The sequence below is a fragment of the Musca domestica genome, unplaced genomic scaffold, assembly GCF_030504385.1.
Source record: "Musca domestica strain aabys unplaced genomic scaffold, Musca_domestica.polishedcontigs.V.1.1 19, whole genome shotgun sequence".
NCBI lineage: Eukaryota > Metazoa > Arthropoda > Insecta > Diptera > Muscidae > Musca > Musca domestica.
The window spans coordinates 11231766-11253892 of record NW_026712245.1 but is presented as its reverse complement, the minus strand read 5'-3'; the positions used below and the strand labels follow the sequence as shown (position 1 = coordinate 11253892).

At 36.4% G+C, this 22127-nt stretch overlaps 1 protein-coding gene across 1 annotated transcript in view; it reads right to left on the bottom strand.

Moving 5' to 3' along the window:
- The window catches only part of LOC131802003 (uncharacterized), an 87513-nt gene that overhangs the window by 28291 nt on the left and 37095 nt on the right, over nucleotides 1-22127 (bottom strand). The window contains exon 2 of the mRNA XM_059121298.1: nucleotides 17866-17942. The gene's annotated coding sequence lies outside the window, so the exon portion shown is untranslated. The remainder of the gene's footprint in view (nucleotides 1-17865; nucleotides 17943-22127) is intronic.

Genomic DNA, 22127 nt, shown 5'->3' with positions numbered 1-22127 from the left:
TTCTGAAGTACTTCAGATGTACTAGCAAAAGGAGTGGTCCGATCTATCCCATCTTCTAGGCCTAGAGTTGGTAGAACATTATTCAAATGAGGGAGGTACTACAAGGAGTGGGCCGATATTGCCTATTTTCGCACCCAACCTAACACTGATAAAAATATTGGGATCTCCAAAGTTAGAAAAAATCGAAAATTTGAAAATTTCCAGGAGGAAATCTGATTTTTTTGTAATTGCAATAGAGTCAAAACGAATAAAGATAGGAACCAAAAATTTTGCACAGATCTGTATTTTGCAGTCAGATCAAATTCGAAGGTGGGCTATATCGGTCCACGATATCGTATAACCCCCATATAACGGTACCCCCTCGGTATCCGGTATTTTAATGATTGCAGTCAAATTTTTCAATAAAATTGTCTGACATCCACAAAAGGAGATCCTTCTGAGTTCTTTATCCCCTGAAATAGTATTGTTTATATAGGACCACGATATCGTATATCCCCCATATAACGGTACCCCCCGATATTCGATATTTTGACGATTTTAGGGACATTATTCACCGGATTTGTTTAAAATTTCGTATTTAGAATTCGTAATGGGTACTACAGCCTATGACAAAATATTGCGTATACAGGTCCACGTCTTCGTATATTTGTATTTGATGATTTTAGCGACATTATTCACCGCAGTTGTTTCAAATTTCGAATTTAGAGTTCATAATGCAAACTACAGTCTATGACAGAAAATTGTCTTTGCAGGTCTAGGTCTTCGTATAGGCCCCATATATCAGTACCTCCCTATATTCGGTATTTTGACGATTTATTCGGCCCCGCAGAATTTAATGTTTTTTTACTTTTTTAACCTAGATCTAATATAGGCCTGTGCACATTTTTCATCAAACTATGGATGAAAAAATGGATTTAACTGATTTAACATATTACTAGAGTTAATATTATTCAAAATGTTGATCCTTTGTGGGGGAGGTACAACAAGGAGTGGACCAAGTTAGAACTATATCGAGTACTCTCATTGTTTTGTATTTTGATCGCAAAATTTTGCATTTTTATGGGGGAGGTACCGGGATGATAATGCCCATCTTCAAACGTGCCGACATTTTGTGTAGTCATAGCTCTTATAAACTGTGAAAAGAGCTGCTCATTTGATTTAAACTTCGTTTATACTATATATGATGCAATGATGGCATAAACCGAATCACTCTTTCCGGTATTCACTGCCCTCGTCTCCACCCAAAATCGAATAAAACTTTTGCAAAATTTAAATCAAATATTGAGCGGGAAAAATATTTTAGATTTTTCAATATGATTATAAGTCAGCATAAAGATATATTTCATATACATATCTGGCCGCTGTTGCTTTTTATAAAAACACCTTCTTCCTAAATATCGTTCGATTGACAAACAACCTGTGTCTAACTTGACCACCAACAAAATAGTCTAACTCAATAGTGGCAAATTCCTAACAACAAATGAGTCATTAGTTTCTTTTTTTTTTTGTGCAAAACAAAAACATTTCCGTAAAATAACAAGAAAAAAAAAGAAAGTATTCGTTCTGAAAATAAAGTGTGTTGTTGATGGGTTTGAGCCTCTGAGCAAATGATATTAACACGGTCAGTCTTTCTCTCTCTCTCCCTTTTGCACATTCTTTCAATGATTCTCTCTTTTGCTTCGATGGTTGATTTACCCCCACAAATTCTATGGTTATTAACCTATGGACACTATTATCTTGGAGAGCTCTTCAAAATACCTATTACTACGTCCGTCTGCCTACGAGTATCAATATCGATCCATCCATGTTCAAATCTACCCCTCCCTTCCGCTCCCCACCTCAAATCCCCCTTTCAAATTACACCTAATTTCTAAAGTACACAAGCACAGCCGACAATAATTTTCGAAATTAATTTAATTGAAAAAGCCAACAAACCAAGACCATCAGCGGCCGATGAAATGAAAACAACGAAAATGCGGTACAACAACAACAAGAGCAATATGACTATTATGACGGCAGTAGTGGCGGCAACAATAACAACATTTTCAAAATTGAGTGCAAATGTGAATGAACTTGCCCAGAATAGCCAGAAATCACACACATTGACACACACACACACGAACACACTCTCACACTCTCACACATGCACTTTAACTTTTACAATTTGTTTAAACTTTTGTTGGCCACAGCGAAAAAGCAATAACGACAACAACAACAGAGCTATAACCAAAATTGAGAAGCCAAAGCAGAAGAAACTAAAGCTTAGCATAGCGCAATAACCCTCGCTGCTGGCTGGCCGCAGTTTTTTTTTTGTTTTCAGTCGAAATTCTGGTTCAATGCGAGCTATAATAACTTTCACGCTTTAAATTACGTGACTGCAGTTTTAACAAGAAACCAAAAAAAAAAAGACAACAGAAGCGAAGAGAGAATGAAAGACGAAAGACCGAAACGTTGTCACTTTCTGTCGCTTGGCCCAGAGTGTGTGCTCGCTCGCATCCTGCTAGGGTTTGGCGGCAGGCCGAGTAACATCTTCAGAAAGTTTCCATGTGTTTCTGTTTCGTTTAGTTTTTTTTTTATTATTTCTTTGTTAATTGGCCAGCAGTTAATGTTGATCATCGCCATGATTAACTGTCTTACGACAAGTCAACAGCAACGGCAACAACAACAACAAAACAGGTGAAAGAAATTGGAAATTGAAATGTTTTCTTTGTTTTCGATTTAATTTGACAGAACATCGGTTAGTTGACGCGTTAAGTTTTTTTTTGTGGGTTGATCGATAGCAACACCAAATTGTTATCTGCAATTGTAGTTTTGTAGTAAGCTCTCAAGGGGAATGGAGGGGAATGGAGGGGTGCGAAGCTGAGTTAATTTATCAATACTTATAACAACATAAAAGAAGTTTCGAGAACTCTCCATTCTTTGTCAACAGTCGTAAACCAGTAAAGTTGTCTAGAAAAAACTTGGAAGCTATATGAGCCGAATTACCCATCAAAAGGTTGATGTAAATAAATGACCTTCTTCATTACCAGTTAGTAAAAAAATAATGGCTTATTCCAATTTTTTCGACTCCGAATCGAATATTTTCAAGTTAAATGCAAGTAAAAACCAACTCGCAATGCTAGATTTCGCAATGTTAATGTTATTTCATTCTGAGCTCAGATTTTCTCGTTTTAACTCGCTAGTGAAAATTTGACCGTGAGCGAAAGTGCTTGAAGAGTGCGAGTTTAATACAAAGTTTACTCTCCACTTTTTGCGAGTTCCTCCTGTTTGAAAAAAAAAATAGAGTGAGAGACGAAATGCTCCAACTAGAGTAAGAGTAAAATCAAAAAATAACATTGTTGTATAGTGCATAATACGACTTCGATAAGGATTATATTTAAAAAAAAATAGTTGTGGAAGTAATATATATGCCGGACCAAGTTTCACCAAATGGTAAAATTCGGTTGAATATGAAAAAATCTATTCAATTTGGGGTGTATATATTATACATGGAGCACAGAGCAATAACCGTAAAATCGGATAAAGATGTATATCGAAGCTATATAAAAATCTGAACAGATTTCGGTAAAATTTGGCAGAGATATTTTCGAGCAGTGTCTGATGCCCGGTATCAAATATCATTGTCGTGGAGTACATAGTACGCATTTGAGGGACTTTAACACTAAATTGGATGAAAAATATACGAGTATATGGGAGCTATAGCTATATCTGAACCAAGTTTGATGTACTTACTACTAGACTGAATTTGGTCGGATCTGCAACAATTCACCCCATTTGGGCTAAAAATTTATATGGGAGCTATTTCAAAATCTGATGCGATCTCCATAAAATCGATTTATGCATGTCAGTCCGTCTGTCCATCTGTAGAAATCACGATATAGCCCACATTATTTGACTTAGAGCGTCAGCACACAGAACAATGTGTATTATGTCTAGGATGGTTGGTATTGAAAATAAGATATATCGCTCCACGTTTTGGTATAGTCCCCATATTACGGTACCTCTCGATATTCGGTATTTTGTTGATTTTTGCCACATTTTTCACGGATTTGTCTAAAAATTGGCATTTGTTGGTCATAATGGGTTTTAGCTCCGGTGGCGAAACATGGTATGTATAAGTCCACGTTTTGGTATAGCCCCCATATAACGGAACCTGCCGATATTCTATATTTTGATAAAAACTGGTATTTGTAGTTTATAATGGTGGCAGAACATTGAATATTTACATAATTGTTTCATATTTGTTATTTTAGAAGATTTGACAATCCTTGAAGTATAAAATTTTCTATAGAGGTTCCCGTTTTGTCACGTTTTTACTTGTTGTACTCTCAGCATGCTCTAGAGCACGTACTAGGAGTGCCTTTAACTCTCTATTCGAATTCGAGCAATTAATCAGAAATCTGTTCTATATTATTTGATAGGTAGAAATGTGCCTCATCAACCTATCAGGTTTAGACAAAAATTCAAATGAAATCGGTTTCAGAACATTAGGGGTCGATCTAACCATTATCGCCTCTTTGGCGAGTCTGAAGATTGCACATCGTAATACCTTCTCCACCAAAAAAAAAGCTAAATCGCATATTCATTGCATATATTTAAAACTTTGCACGTTATATAATCAAGATCAATGATCAAGAAGGCTTGTATGGACTTAAAAAAAAACTAACTGAAGTATTGGCACCAATTATGAACGCTGCATTGCGAACCCAGACAAGCAATTGGAAATAAATACTAAAATCTAAAAAAAATCGAATATCGAGATGTACCGCTATAAAGTGGCCAGGGACGTATGCTAGGTGAAATTTTCTCCAACGTGGAGAACTTCTAGTATTACATTTACGAATTTCAAGAACCAAACAATTATATTGAAATAGAGTCTCAAATCATCAATATGCTGGATATTATCATTAATGGGGGAGGTGGTTTATATGATGTCGTGCCCGAACTTCCCGACAAAAGATAAGCTCTGTGCAAAACCTCAGCTTTCTGTCATAACTTCTTCTGAATACCAGACAGATAGACGGACAGACATGACGAATTCTACGCTCATCAAAATTGTGTATGCTTTGTGTAGTCTATAATTATTATTCATCTAAGCAGGTACTGCTGACGTTCAATCGACTATGGTCATGAGGAGGTTACATTTCTCAAGGCAGGTCTGTATCCAATTTTAAAATTTTATAAATGAGCTTTCAGATATTTACTTAAAAAAAAATACGCCAGCAATGTTCTGATTACCAAATAATGAGTTTCATTAAAATTTTTTATTAAATGTAACTGCTTACAAATCAACCTTTTAACACATTATTTTTATAAGGACATGTCCCAAATAAAAGGACAAAGGAGTAGAAAATACTGTTTTACTTCTTTGCGCGTATTGAACTCGCAACCGCAAGGTTTGTAGTCCAACACGCTACTCACTGTGTCCTAGTCTCAAACTCACAACTTTCGGTTTGTATTCGGACGTGCACACTCGGTGCCAACATCACTCATTACATGGTAATGAGAAAAGTAATAAGCCATTATTTTTCAAATACTGCTAATGTAGAGGGTAGTTTGGGTTATTCGGCTTATATAGTTTTGCTGGAAATTGATTTATTTCCTTTCGCTACCCAATAACCATCTGCAATTTCTAAAATTGTAAACAGAATTTCCAAATCTTTCCTACAACTGTGATACAAATTCAAAATCAATATCACCTTATGCATAGCTTTTGTAAACAATTTTGAAAACTTTTCCAAATGATGAGGTCAACGTCATTTCGGTGCGACTGCTTGCCACTTGGCTAAAATGCCACTTCCATCCACACAAAGCCGGGCCAATGAACTTCTTGTGTTGTAATCGGCTATTTAAGTCGCTTTCACTAAACGTTCAGTGTGCAGCTTTTGATGAATTTGTTATTAGAATGTTCAACAAAACAACAAACCTTAGGCTGGGATTTCTGACAGAAGAAAACGCACGCACTCACACATATGCACAAGCATTGCGACTGGTACACATCCACACTCACTTATTTTCTAAGCGAGTGAAAGAAGTTTAAAGAAGCTAATGTCGAGAAAAGAAAGCTTTATTTCTTTTTCGGTTGTTTATTACTTCAACTAAAAGGGCTTATTATGATTTCTATAAGCGTTTTACTTTTTCCTCATACATAGCAGCTTCATGCCAGTTGTTAGTTTGTTCGTGGGTTGTGTGTTTTTTATCGCTCAGGGTTTTTTTCGGGGGAACTTTAAGTCTGTTCACATAGTCGCCAAGCAATTGAACTCGGCCAAAGAAGATGAAAATTAACCAAATTTACCACAAATAAAAGAGTAATAATGTGGCCAACAACGTCAACTAAAACAACAACAACAACAACTGCTACTACACCAATGTAACACCCAACAACAAAAATGTACCGAAAAATAAAATTTGGGTCTTGCTCCAGTTTTCACATTCAGAGTTCATTGATCTGCGCGTGAGCCAGGCGCTGGAGATCGTGCTCGAACCAATGCGCGCCAATGTAGTGGTGGGCTATTACGAACTCTGTAGTGGTGGTGGTGTCGGTGGTGTTGTTCTTTTTGTTTCTGTTGAATTTCGTTACAAGAGAAATGCTTTCTTTTCGCTGGGATGGATAGATGGATGGTTGGGGTTGGAACAGTGGTGGCCGACGATATTATGTGGTCGCAGTTTATGTTCGAAGTCGTCATCAAGCATATGTGTATGTGTTGTAGCATTTTTTTGGTAGAAGCTTTTTTGTTTTTCAATATCGCTGTTGTTGTAACATTGCGATACATTTTAAAGTAAAATTTTTATGAATAAATTATTATTGTAGTTGTTGTTATTGTTGCTCAGTTAAGAATGTGTGAGAGAGAAGTTGTCCATGTAATTTGCTCTCTTACACACACACGCTGTGCTAATTGTTTTTATGCATGTGTGTGTGTGTGTGTGTGTTTGTGGGGAGTTATAAAATTTGGATTAGGAGGTCGTTATAAAACACAATATCTGTTCCCGTTATGTGGCGGGTGAAATTTAAAATTCGTAGATCGTTTTGATGTAATCAAATCAATTCACACTTTCTAAATTACCCAACATGGCTTTAGAATATTTGAAAATGTTATGAAATGAATAATTGGTCTTTTGGGGGTTTTGAATAAATGAATCAACTGAATTTTATGAGAAAAAAGATTGCAGACTGTGTTCCCGGAAATCAATCTAATTGAATGTATCTAATCAAAATTGCACGTTATCGATTGAATGCAATACAATGTTGCCTTTGTTGATAATCAAAATTGAAATTTTTCCATAAGAAATTCCATGGAAGGAGACATATCACATGATCTAAATTAGGCAAAATTGAATTCTTTAAAAAATATATATCAGAATATAATAATTTTAATTTAAACGAACCATCGCTGTCACAGTTACAGAAATGAGTTGGAGGATGATTTGTCCAGATCTTATACATCCTAGGCCTTTGTCTCTATCTCATCTGTGTTCTTGACAATTCGGCGAGATAGATAGATAGATAGGTAGATAGATAGATAGATATACCTTGTTTTAGACTCCAAGTTTCTACGATAGAATTCTATTTCAGAACTATTTGCCTGTCTGTCTGAATGGTATCATATTTCGGACAATTCTGAAAATGAACAAAATTGAATAAATGATAGGCCAAAGGCAACCAACACTGGAACGGCTTTAATCTCCGACGAATATGTGGGGATTTGACGTACAATACTGTTGTGGTGACGGAATCCGTGTTGATGGTTGGCAACTGGATAGCTTCCCCTGATGCTGGAGAGGAGTAAAGCCTCAAGAGTTTTTGCTACTGGCGACAAAAACGAATTTGACCTATATGAATAGATTGAATGCAGTCTTTGCTGGCACCCGAACAATTTTTCGGGCTACGGAAACGATTTGGGTGGCTAGCGACAGATTGAGAAATTTTGTCAGGTTCTCAACTCCCGGCGTATCAAATTGTTTCAACATTGCTATTGGGATTCTCAACTCCTTTGGCCAAACGCTGTGAATGACTTTGCGTTTTGAATGACATTTTCAACATCATCCATCGTACACTGCACCTCCTTGGCAGGAAGCGATCTGACACGATGTAGTACTATTCGCTTCGCCCTATTGTCAGTTAAATTATCCACAGCACCTTTCTGAATCAGTCACAGTTACGTCGTTAAAAGCAACTGAGGTCCTTTTATCCCTTTTCCCACGGTTTGAGAACGATTTAACCCTTCCTCCTTAATTTCCTCATATCGTTTTCAATGTTGCAGCACTGTATCCACTTTTTCCTCTTATGCTCCTGTACCAACCTATGCCAACTTCGACTGTAAACTCACGGGTTGTGGGATCAGCAGTCCCACTGTCTCTTCTGGGAAATTTGGCGAGCTGCTGCAGCTTTTACGATGTCTCGGAAAATCCTTTTTGCTACTTGAAAATCAGAAGGGTTGGACAGTTCTCTGAAGCGAAGATTGGTGAACTCTCTGAGTACTGGCCATTAAACTTTTCCATGGTCAAGGAAGGTTATGAAATCGGGCGATCTGTTTATGGATACCGGGTGACACTATGATTTAGTCCGGCGAACTGTGACACTTTCCTCATATTCGGATGGGGGCATCCTCGTTTACCGTGCAGAATGTGGTGCAGTCAACATGCTCTGCCAGCACTGATCCCCTCAGGTCTTTACCTCGCACTGAATACCACAACTCACGGTGAGCATTAAATTAAATAGCAGTCGGTTATTTCAGTTATTATTTGGAGTCGATCTAACGATGTCCATCCGTCCGTCTGTCTGGCTGGTGCGCACGAGAACTCTCGAAGGGTGTATCCGATTTGTTCCAAACTTGGTACATCGTAATATTATGATCAAGCTTAGATCGAGTTCGTAGATGGACAATATCGGTCACTCCTTCTGGTACCTCCCCCACAAAAGGTCGAAATTTTCAAAAAAAAAATATTTTTTTGCACAGAAAGAGAAAGGATAATACGATGTTGCTCCAACTTTGCAAATCTTAATATTTGCGTCAGTGCTAGGTCAAGGGTAAAAATGGACAATATCGGTAAACTCCATCAAGTACCTCCTCCACAAATGGTCAAAATTTTGAATAACCATCAAGCTTTTAAAACACTTAATTAACATCCGATTCCATTCAGACTTGTCACATCTCAATATTTTCATAAACGCAAGATCTTTTATAAAGATGGTTGAGATCGGACCATCCGTTCTGGTACCCCCCACACAAAGGACCTAAGTTTTGAATAATGAAAACGAGCAAAGAATCCGAAATAAACATCTGGTTCTCTTCATATTACACACGTCCCATTATTTCTACTAACTCAAGATCTGGTGTGAAGATGGGATATATCGGTCCATTCCTTCTGGTACCTCCGCCACAAAAGGTCAAAATTTTGAGTATCCATGAAGCTCATAAAATGCAAAATTAACATCCGATTCTATTCAGACTTGGATGATGTAAGAAACCGATTGTCTTCAAATTTCACATATCCTAATAGTTTTATTAACCCAAGGTCCGGTGCCAAGATGGAAAACATCGTTCCACTCCTTCTGGTACCTCCCCCACAAGGGGTCAAATTTTTGAGTATCCATGAAGTTCGTAAAACGCAAAATTAACATCCGATTCTAATCAGGCTTGGAGCTTGTCAATATCTTCATCAACACATGATATGTTATAAAGATGGTAGAGATCAGACCATTACCATGTACCTCCCCACATAAGGTTCAAAATTTTTAAAAACAAAACGCTCAAGGAATTCGAAAAAGGCATTCAAAGGCATCCATCCATCTCCTCAAATTTCCCACATACAGACATTATTTCTAACACAAGATCTGTTGTGAAGATGATATACATCTACCAACCCCTTTTGGTACCTCACCCACAAAGGGTCACAATTTCCAATATTTATATCTGTCATATCTTGCGAAACAAGTCGGCGATTCTTTACAACTTGCTATATTTAAATATTTCTCTTAACCAGTATTCTGATATGAATATGTAATTTGTCGGAATTTATGATTTCGCATAAAATTGGAAGCGAATGTTCGATTTCCTTCAAATTTTGCACATACCAATATATTTTGTCTGTATTAGATGAAGTATGAAAATGGAATACCACTATATCTGTTACCTGACGCATATTTCCATTTTCCGAAAATGTGCACATATCTCATATAAAGTACAAGAAGTACTCGGTATAGTCCAAATCTGTCACGTTCATAACTCAAGGCCGGGGGTATATATCTGTCGGCAAAACCGACTTATACTATTTTACTTGTTAAGTTGTGTTTTAGATATTTTATATATGCATATACGTGAGGTTATATATCTTTCTCCAAACCGACTGACACATTCTAAATTGTTTGACCTATAAATCGTAACAAACATCCTCAAAGTAAAATATGAAACCTCTGCCCCATCAAGTTAAGGAATAAACAAATTCTAACATTTATTTGAACAAATTCTGCTTAGAAGTCCAGATAATGTCCAGGCACTTCCTTTGCTGCGATTTTGTCCATGATTTAAATGAAATGCTTGCACAAACAATTGTACAAAGCTCTTTGTTGTCTGCGCAGGAAGTTTCAAAATAAAAGAGAAAAAAAAAAACGAAATGCAACCTCCCTATCTAGTCCATCTAGACATATTTTTAATTAACCTATAACTTTAGTTAAATACAGCAAAAATGTTATTAACGACAACCGAACGAGATAAAGTTGCTACAAATCCTTATCCCCCGCTGGCTGGCTTGCTTGCTTTGCAATGCAACATTGTATGTAATTGCTAGCTCTAATCTTTGGGCTGGCTGGCTGGTAAGCCGGCTGCATAGCTGGCCAACAATTGCATTGCTGATAATGGGTTTTGTATTTGTTCTTCTTCTTTTTTTCCACACATTTCATTTGTTTTTGTTGTTAATTCTATTTGTCTTTCTGTCTGTCTCTCTGTTTATTAGCTGCGTCTTCTCTCCACACTTCAAGCGATAACAATTGCCTAACAAAGAAATGAATTTACAACAACAATAATGCAATGCAACCAAAACGAAGGAACGAGTGAACCCCAAGCCGAGTTGTATAAATCATTCTAAAAATACAAAAAAAAAAAACACAGCATTTATTCACTTACCTCAGCCACTGAAATTCTGTTGATGCAACACACCCCCTGTTGCACTCCCTCTCGCCTCTATTGAGGAACAATAAATAAATAATAATTATTATTAGGTGCCAGTAATTTTGAAGTTACATAAGTTTTGTTGAAGGAAAACTATTTTTTGTAATTGCTTTGTCTCTCTCCATTTATTGATAATTTCTTTTTTCTTTCTACTTTGCTTTTGTAAAAAATGTATCTAATTTGTTATGTGGCGAATTTTCAATATCATCATTTCAATATTATCATTTGTTGCAATTAATTTAATATTTATATGGTTTTGAGCTTTGTTTGAGTTTTGTATTCTCTGTGTGCTGCTCAATGTCATTTGATGAGTATCAGTTTGAAATTTCCGCTTTATCAGGAACAAAAATACGAAAAAAAAACGATTGGAAGAACAAAACCAGAGTTGAGCAATCAATCGCTCATTTAGATTGTCGTCTTGCCAATTCTATGACATGGCAGATGACATGTTTAATAAGGAATGCAAATGGAATACCTAATTACATTTTTCAGAAATATTTCTCGGGAACGGCTTTTGGGTGAAATACTGCAATAAATCGTTTTGTATCAGGAAATGTAATTCACAAAAAACATATATATTTCTGATCCCATACAAATATATATCCTCCATAGTGGCATACCATAGTGGCTAATTTCTGAAAATGTAACCGTGCAAACGGACTGAAGGGTGTGCTCATCCGACTAGAAAACCAAATATTACGCGTTCGAGACTCAGCAAAGAAAACACGCTTTTTTGTCGAATGTTTCCTATACTTTAAATGCGATATGTGCAAATTTTAGGAAAATGTGGAAATATTCGAGAGGTAACAGATATACCGAAGTATTCTATTTTCATACTTCATATAATACAGATAAAAATATTGGTAATTACAAAATTTGAAGGAAATCGAACATTTATATCCAATTTTATTCGAAATCACAAATTTCGATAAATTACATATTCATATCAGTTTTGCTGGTTAAGGCAAATATTTAGATATAGCAGGTGATATAGGATCGCCGACTTGTTTCGCAAGTTATAACAGATATAAGTATTGGAAATTCTGACCCTTTGTGGAAGAGGTATCAGAAGGGGTTGGCAGACATATTCGCAATATATTTTGCGTTAGCAAAAATATTTGTATGTGAGAAATTTGAAGTTGGATGCTTATCTCGCTTTCATTGAGCGTTGTGTTTTTCAAAAATCCTAAACCTTATGTGGGGGAGATACCAAAAGGAATGGTTCGATCTCTACCAACTTTATAACAGATATTGTGTTTATGGAAATATTGAGATATGCCAAGACTGAATGAATTGGATGTAAAGTTCGTGTTTTATCAGCTTCATGAATATTCAAAATTTTGCCCATTTGTGGGGGAGGTACCAGTAGGGGTAAACCGATATATTCCATCTTCACATCTGATGTGCGTAATTTGAAGACAATCGGACACTTACATCACATTCTATAAAAGTTATAAATATTCAAAATGTCGACCCTTTGTGGGGAAGGTACTTAATTGAATGGATATTGTCCATTTCCGCACCTGACCCAGAACTGATGCAACTACTAGGATTTGCATAGTTCAAAATTTCGACCTTTTGTGGTGGAGGTACCAAAAGAAGTGAACCGATATTGCCCATCTCCGAACTCAATTTAAGTTGGACAATAATATCACGATGTACCAAGTCTGGATCCAATTGGATACTCCATTGGAGAGCAATCGTACGCACCAGCCAGACCGACAGACGGACATCGTTAGATCGACTCCAAATGTCCTGAAACGGATTTGGTCCAAAGAGACCTAGGGTCTAAAACCGTTATTTCGATGAGGCACATTTTGGCGTATCAAATTGTATATACCCTCTCTAGCCAGATTTATACCCTCAGCCAATGTTCGATTATTTATATATTGGGACTTCTGTTGTGATTATTTAAACTCTTGACCCTCTATGGAGTAGGTTCCGATGGAATGGGCCAACACTGTCCATTTCGTATCGGACCTAAATAAATATGGTTTAAATATTGCGACATGCCAGTTTTGGACTTCCTTCACTTTTTATTAGATATGCTATCATTTTTAGAAAATATTAAACTAGATAGAAATATTGAGATTAGCCAAGTCTGAATGGAGTCGGATGTTAATTTCGCGATATATGAACTTCATGGATATTAAAAATATTGACCCTTTATGGGGGAGGTACCAGAAGGAGTGACCGATGTATACTATCTTCACAGCATATCTTGTGTTAGTGGAAGTGAAGGGATGTGTGAAATATTAAGAGAACCGGATGATTATTTCGGATTTAATAATCGTTTTGGTTATTCGAAACTTTGACCCTTTGTGGGGAGGTACCAGAAGGAATTATCCGATACATACCATCTTTATAACAAATCGATCAAAAGAAAATTATTGACCGATTTTGCAAAAACCCTCGACTATGGATCCAGACGCCATTAGCATATGTAATAATCTCAAGGATCTCGTTCGATCCTACAAATGTTGTTCTGGCTTGAAGTTGTCGAGATTGCCGGAGACTTGCATTTTCCGACAACGTCGATAGAATGGGGGGACAAAGAATCACTGTGGTCTATCCAAAATCATGCGTTTTGCGGCAAATATTCGATTCTAGTTTTTTCAGTTTTCTAAAGGGTTTGATTAAAATTCTGTATTTATAGTTCTAACGGATTCTCCCTTTGCTATTTAGAAATTGTCTTCTACCCGTTATGAATCGAAAAATCCAAATCGAATTTAATTCTGTAGAAAAAAGTAGCTGGGTCTTCCAAAATACAAATAAATAGAAATTCAAGCTGTTACAACCTGAAACTATAAAAGTAAGACATTTTAAAATCTTCTTTGTCGTTGAAGATTGCAATATATAAAATTGATGTCACTTTTGACATTCGAAAAAACTAAAATCGGCCGATCTCATGACAAAAATGAACCGATATTGCAGTAGTTCCCAGGGAGAATTCTTATCTAAAGCGAACAATCATAATAACAAATTATAACCCACTCGGAACACTAGGTGATACCTTCATATGAAGACTATATAGGCATGAGGGATATTCCGAGATCAAACTAATTCGGGATGTTGCAAACGGTATGAAATCATACTGTCCCACAACCTTTTCTTCTAGGGTATGAAATATGAGGTATGTGCAAAATTGTGACTTCTATAAAAACATCAATTCTCTGGAGTTTACCCACTCTAACACTGTTTCTCCTCTTTACACAAAAATTGAGCTAAATTTAAATATTTACATCATCCATTTTTAATAGTTAGAGTCCAGTCCAGACGAAATTAATCATCGACAGTTGCACCCAACTATCGAATTGTTACGTGTGCTATTTTTGACTGCAAACCTATTATGTCAAACGACGCTGGCAAATGACATTGCATGGCTTAGCGCGGATTACCTTCCCGGCAACATTAAAAAAATGTGACTCGGTGTGGGCAGTTGTTAAACGCCGTTCCGCTTTTAGAAACCGCATAATAAACAAATTATGGCATTTTGTACATAACAATTAAGTTGTTGTTGCTGCTGTTGTTCTTGTCGCCGTCGTAGTCGTCGCATCTAACTGCACACCCGACGAACAACGCATTCGAACATCGCAGACGTTGGCGTTGTAGCGGTATGACGCTAGATTGCATTGCATAGACAAGAGAGAGACCAAATCAACAAAAATAATTCTACGACGAATTATTAAGTCACATTGTCGTATGACGTTCGTTGTCGTTTACCGCCCGCTTCGTCGATGTGTTGCTGTCAGACCTCAGCAAACAGAGAAAGCCATATCACGTTGAGTCACGTTTACTTGTTAGCATTTAGTTTGTTCCGACTCACGTGTGCCGGCCATACATCATCGTACGAAAGTACAACTAACTCGACGGGCGATGAACACACGACCGAACGAACGAACATTCAAACGACGACGTCGCAACGATTCCACATACCTACGTACAAATCAATTGTGTATTTGGTTGTAGTTCAAACTATGGCTGATGTGTTGTTGTGATGGGGCCCCAAGTACTTTCCGTCACCGTACAGCCAACCACACGCCACGACTTGCAGTTGAATTAAATTCTGCCAACTTTTTTGAATGGCATTACCGCCAGCCAATCTAAGCACCCAACGTCGACCACTTACCTCACCGCTGCACGGAAACCCAGCAGTTCGACACACCCGGCTAGACAACGTGTTCCTTTAGTTCGATTTGAAGGTGATTTCTATCAGCTTGAGATAGTTCTAAACGGTAAAATGTGATGTTTGTTTTTCTTTTGGAAATTTTGCTATCTAAGTTCGCAAGGCACAACAATGCGAAGGGCGCAAAAAAGTTTCGAAAACAATAGCAAGTTTGTATTACAAATGTACACATAAAAATAGATGTGTAATTAATGTATATTCAAAATTAAATATTTGAACCCATATCAAAGGTAATCCCTTTTTAATTGACTATATTATTCTTGGGGCATTATCTCCAGAGGGACTAATCTCATATGAACAAAAATTGTTTTTTCTTATAACCTAAACCAACAGGGTGAGATAAAAAACTGCAACAAAGTCAAACGCCATAATTTTCACATTAAATGAAGCGAGAAACCTAATTTTGTAACCATTCTTGGGCGGCGCGTGTTGAGTATTGTTGGAATGTCCAAGGTCAGCGGCCAAAATGTTTGCGACCAAAGGTTTTAATACACCCTCCAGAATAGTTTCGAGATAAAATTCGGCATTTATTCAATTATTACGAGCGGAGAGCGACCATCGGCTGTTATGGCGACCCACACCACCGCCATTGCCAGCGTTTGAGTTCTGGTGGCCAACCGAAGGTACACATTATTAGCTGACCTTTTGGCAAGTAAACACGATAATTTTGTTTGTTTACAAACTGCTGGACAACGAATGTTTTCTTATCGGAGCAAACCAAATTCGGCAGTTCACCACTTTCAGCCAAGCGAAGCAACTCTTTAGCTCTTTTGAGTCTATTTTCTTTCTGTTGCGGTGTAAGTTCCATTAATTACACTTTTTGGAATTTGAATGGCTTTACCCCGAGCTCATTTTTCAATATTTTCCGAATGGAATATTGCGATATGTTCAGCTCACGAGTCACTGCGACGCGAGTTTCGATCAAGTCGCTTCTTTACTTTTCGAACCATTTCTGCTGATGTTGCTGTTTTCTTCCGTCCACTTCCTTGACGTCGGGCTTCGCTACCAGTATCACGGTAACGAGCGATGGTACGAGACACAAAAGATTTATTCACATTTAAATGCTGGAGTGCTCTAACGACAGCCAGTTGTAGATTTCCAGTCAAATACAAAGAAATCACACTATCACGCTAGAATTCCATCACGAATAACTTTTTTTGGGAAATTCTCACCAAAATGCTGTTGTACGCTTGTAAACAATATAATGACCTGTCACTGGAATAATTTTAACAGTTGTCGAACGAGTGGCTTAGAAATGACAGCTGTCTGAAGTTGGTTGCAGTTTTTTCATCTCACCCTGTATATTACCTATTAATGTTCCTAAGGTCCATTAAAGCTTCTGTGTCTTTGAATTTTCAATATAACTCTAAGAAACTTAATGAAGCCAAATTGAAATAATATCTGCCAAAATACTCGGAGCTAAAAAGTCAGTCGATTTGCCCGCAGATATATATTCTCCTTCGATATGTCTTGAAGAAAATATCCGATTTGGCATGACCAGCCAGACTCATGTCACAGGCATAGGTAAATTATCTGTAAATGTTATGCAGTTGATTACGTCCACAGAGAGATGGGGTCTATAACAGTTATTTTTATAGACAAACCCTCGTAACCATAATGAACCAAGTCTGATTAGTTGGTTGAAAACAAGTAAAACAGATTATGTTCGAACAACGTAATCTTGTTTACTTTCATCGCGAAAACAACTATAAATCTTTGAAGTCTATGTGTTTTACATAGATTACTTCGATTCCAAAACAGAAAGTGATATCCCCACAATATTATCTTCGTTACCTCTACGTATAAACTAGATAAAACCATCTATTACCAATATTATAACACTGGGAAAGAATTTTTTTTTTTTTTGTATTTATAACTGTATAAATTTATGTAATTTTTGTTAATAATTTACAATTGCCATAAAAATACATTTTTATCACAAAACAAAACTATAAATGTTTATAGTTTGTTTGTTAAGTTGTCGTCAAGGCTTATTTCGAGGGTGTGTCTTTTTTTTGAAGAACAAATATCTCTGAGGTTTGAATTGCTAGATAACAAACTAGAAATGACAAGTGTTGGTACAAAGGGTTTGTCGTAGATTCTCTTTACATCCGCGTTCAGAATTTTTTATAACGATAACAATTTTTATAAAAATAAAAACAAAATAATAATAATAGTAATAATAATAAAACTAAAAATTTAAACTGTGCAACCTCCGATTTCAACATTCTTTTCGAAAAATTTGATAATCTTGAAATCGGAGGTGACTTGTGACTCGCTACGCTTTAATTGATTGCAAATTTTGTCCAAATATGTTTTTTCGCCATACTACTTATTTTTAAGGTTATTCTAGTAGCAGCATGTCTATTCTCGATTTCAATTCCTTTATCCTTTTAATTTTTGTACTACCATGACGAAATTATTTCACTCTTCAGCAAAGCCGCTCCAGCAAAAACACTCAGTTTTGACAGTTGACAATTCGATTAAACTTATTTACAAATAAATCCTTACCTTTATGTGTAGTACAAAAATTATCCTCCCAGTTCGGTAAAATTCTGCTAAAGTTTACATCTATCCATTAGCAGGATCTGTAATATGAAATAAAATTTATTAATGCAGCATTTCAGTTTGTTATTATTTCAGATAATATTTCCTTCAGAAAATAATAACAGATTGATTTGTAAGTTGTTAAGATTCCCATAAAATGGTTAGGAAATGCATTATTTGGAAATGGAAACATAAATTACTATCTGCCCACTGTCTGTGGGGAGGTACCACACATGGTCATTATATAAAACATTAGTCCATAGTGATCTTCAAATTTCGCACATAAAATATTTATGTCAATATAAGATTTGGTGTAGAAATAGAATGTGGTGGTTCGATATTTTTGGTATCGTATCACTAATATCCAAAATTTGGAAAAATCAATATAATCCCTTGTAAATGATGATTAAGTACAAATTTCTTACATCAAGGTATTGGCAACACACTTAGATCAGGTTAGAAACTGGTTAATAGTCAAGGTACTAACTATAAATCAGGTCCTCGTCATTCAGATTTATAATCATGAAAATAAGACTTAACAACTTTACACTAGGTCGTATTACTGTGGAATAATTTCACATTTAAGAAGAGTATTGATTTTGAAGAGATTGGTGCTTCTCAGCAAAAATACTAATTACAAATCAGGTTACCAATCTCACGATAAGTCGCAATATGTTATTATACCCTCAGTCATATGGTTACAGAGGGTATATACAATTTGATACGGTCAAAACGTGCCTAGTCGAAATAACGGTTTTAGACCCTAGGTCTCTTTGGACCAAATCTGTTTCAGAACGTTTGGAGTCAATCTAGTATAGATGTACGTCCGTTCGTCTGTCTGGCTGGCTAGTGCGCACGATAACTCTCGAAGAGAATATTCGATTTGTTCCAAACTGGGTACATCGTAATATTTTTGTCAAACTTAGATCGAGTTCGGAGATGGGCAATATCGGTCCATTCCTTCTGGTACCTCCCCGCAAAAGGTCGAAATTTTCAAAAATATATTTTTTTGCACAGAAAGAAAAATAATGATTCGATTTTGCTCCAACTTTGCAAATCCTAATATTTACATCAGTGCTAGGTCAGGTGTGAAAATGGAAAATATCGGTCCACTCCATCAAATACCTCCCCCACAAATGGTCAAAATTTTGAATGATTACAACTCTCATAAAATGTGATGTAAGAGTCCGATTGTCTTCAAATTTAACACATCCCAATATTTATATTAATCCAAGGTCTGGTGTTAAGATGGGCAAAATCGGTCCACTCCTTCTGGTACCTCCCCCACAAATTGTCGAAATTTGCAAAAAAAAAAAAATAATATTTTCTGCACAGAAAGTGAAGCAATTTCACAAATCCTAATATTTGCGTCAGTTCTAGGACTCGTGCCAAAATGGATAGTATTGGTACACTCCCTCAAGTGCCTCTCCCACAAAGGGTCAAAATTTTGAATAATTATAACTCTTAAAAAATATGATGTAAGAGTTTGATTGTCTTCAAATTTCGCACATCCTACTATTTTTATGAACCCAAGATCTGGTAGTAAGACGAAAATTTTGAATATCCATTAAGTTCATAAAAAGCGAAATCAACATCCGATTCCAATTCAGACATGGTACATATCAATATTTTCATAACGCTCAAAAAATCGAAATAAGCATCCAACTCTCTTAAAATTTCATACATACAAACATTTTTGCCAACACAAGATCTGTTGTGAAAATGGGATATATCGGCACACTCCTTTTGGTACCTGCCCAACAAAGCCTCAAAATTTTTAATATCCATTGAATCTTATAAAACCCGAAATTAAAATCCGATTCCATTCAGACTTGGTAAATCTCAATGTTTGCATCTGTTATAAAGATCATAGAGATCGGACCATCTTATCTCGTATCTCCGCTACATAGGGTTCAAGATTTTGAAAAACTAAACGACCAAAGAAAGAGAAATAATCATCTTGAATTGAAATTGAAGGAAGGCACCTTACAATATTTATATCATATTTATTTAGGTCCGACACGCAATGGACAATATTGGCCCATTCCTCAGGAACCTACTCCATTGAAGGTCAACAATTTGAAAAATCATAAAAGAATCCAAAATATAATTAAATAATCCAATATTGGCTGAGAATATACATTTGTTGGAAAAAAATCTGATACTTCGTAACTTTTTTATACTTTTTGCAACATAAATTACAACCAACAGGTAGGAGAAATTATAATTTTTGGTTCAATTTACATTGCCGACAATGCTTAACCGACCTGCCTGCCTTTATGATAAATTTCTCACATTTTTGGGCCACACGAGAATCTGGGACCACTTCATTTTATTTATTTCAATAGGGCAAATAACCTATTTAAAGCATTCCTCTTTTGACCCCACCTGACATTTTCGGTATGTATGTATGTACCTATATGACATTTAAAAAAAATTTGTTCACTGTCAACCATTAAATTTTACTACAAATTTGAACACTCCACGTGATGTAATTTCATGTCCAACATTCCAATTTTAAAAACCGTTAGGTTGCAACCCAATATAATACAATGTTGGGCATTGTTACTTTCAAAGTTCTATTTTGTTCACACAGGGGCCAAGGCTTCGTAACATGTATGAAACATGAAAATGGGGAAAAATCTAAAGTATGTCATTCGTGGTTTTATAAGTAATTAGTTCTGTGTACAACATAAAAAACGTTTGAATTCTGTGCCAGCCCTCCCATTAAAATAACAGAAGTTTTGGTGTTACTCAAAAAAGAAAAAAAACTTTGGGGGACCTGCAGGTACCAATCCAATAATGGTGGGTAAACAACAACAACAGTAACCTCCCCTTCAGAACACTTTGTATTTATGGTATTGCCAGACAGTCCGTGACAGTGGTCAATGGTGTCATGCATAATAGCAGTGTTGTTGTTGCTGCTATGATGTAAACATTAATACCTTAGAACACCAGAAAATAATTCGAAACTGTTTTCGTGAATATTCAAAACAGCACGAAATGTGGGTTAAACTACGGTTAACTCTCCAACAGCGACCAGCACCAACAGCCAACTTCATCATACATTCACTAGAACGCCAAACCAAACCCAACACTCATACCATATCATACAGCGGTATGCATACCCCCAAAATATGTTCTTTGTCGATATGAAACTAACGTCAAACACACACACACACGAAGGTAAGCATAATTTGAAGCCGAAATTCTTTTTTTGTTTGGTGAGAAAGAAAGCTTACATAATCTCATAATACATTACAAAGCGAGCAGAAGCAACAACAAAGCCAGTAACAGCAGTCAGTCAGCCAAACCAACTTGTTGCTCGCCTACATGTTTTGAGTATGCCTTTCTGTTTTTGGGGGGCTTTCGTAAGTCTACGCATGTGTGTGTGTGTGTGTGAATGTGTCTTTATGCCATGTTCTGAGTTCTTACTTTCGCCATCAAAAAACCAGCAACATTAGCAGCAGAACTTTATGTGTCGATCGATCGTCAGTGGAGATATCATGAAAGCGAAGCAGACAAACAAGCTAACAAAACGAACCAAAAAAAAATATAAAAACAAAACGGGGTCTGACAACCAACAACAAGAACAACAACAAAGAAAATTTCTTTCTTTCACTCTGTAATTCTTAAAACGATTATGAAACTTTCTTCGCATTTTTTATGTCAGCCAGCCAGTCAGCCCGCCAGTATTTCTTTCTTTCGTTCATTCTTTTCTTTGTTTGTTCAATACCATTAATGTTGTTGGTGTTGTTGGAGTTTGTATGACTGCTCGTTACTGCCGTTCTTCTTACCACCAGTTGCTTTGCTTGTTGTTGTTGTAAGTGCGGCGAACGTAACGTAACATTTTGGTTGTTTCAGTTGGTTGGACGGTCGGTCGGCCGGTCTGTCTGTTTGGCTGTTAGCGCTTTCAATATAGAATTGGGTCAAATAACGGATTTCTTGTTTCGTTAAATAAGATCAGTAAACACTGGCACACACAGACACACACCACTGCATTCACATAACCCACAAACACACTGAAATAAGTTATAAATCATTTGAGAAGAGGTGTTCATCGTCGCTACAGTGGAACGCAGGCAGGTATTTCCATATTTTGAGTTTAAAAATTCTAATGAAATGTGAATAAATTTTATTTTAAATTCAATGAAATGTAAAGATTTCTGAATGCCAATTTTTCTGCAGACAGGAAGTGGGAAATATTTTGTGGATTCTAGGATTTT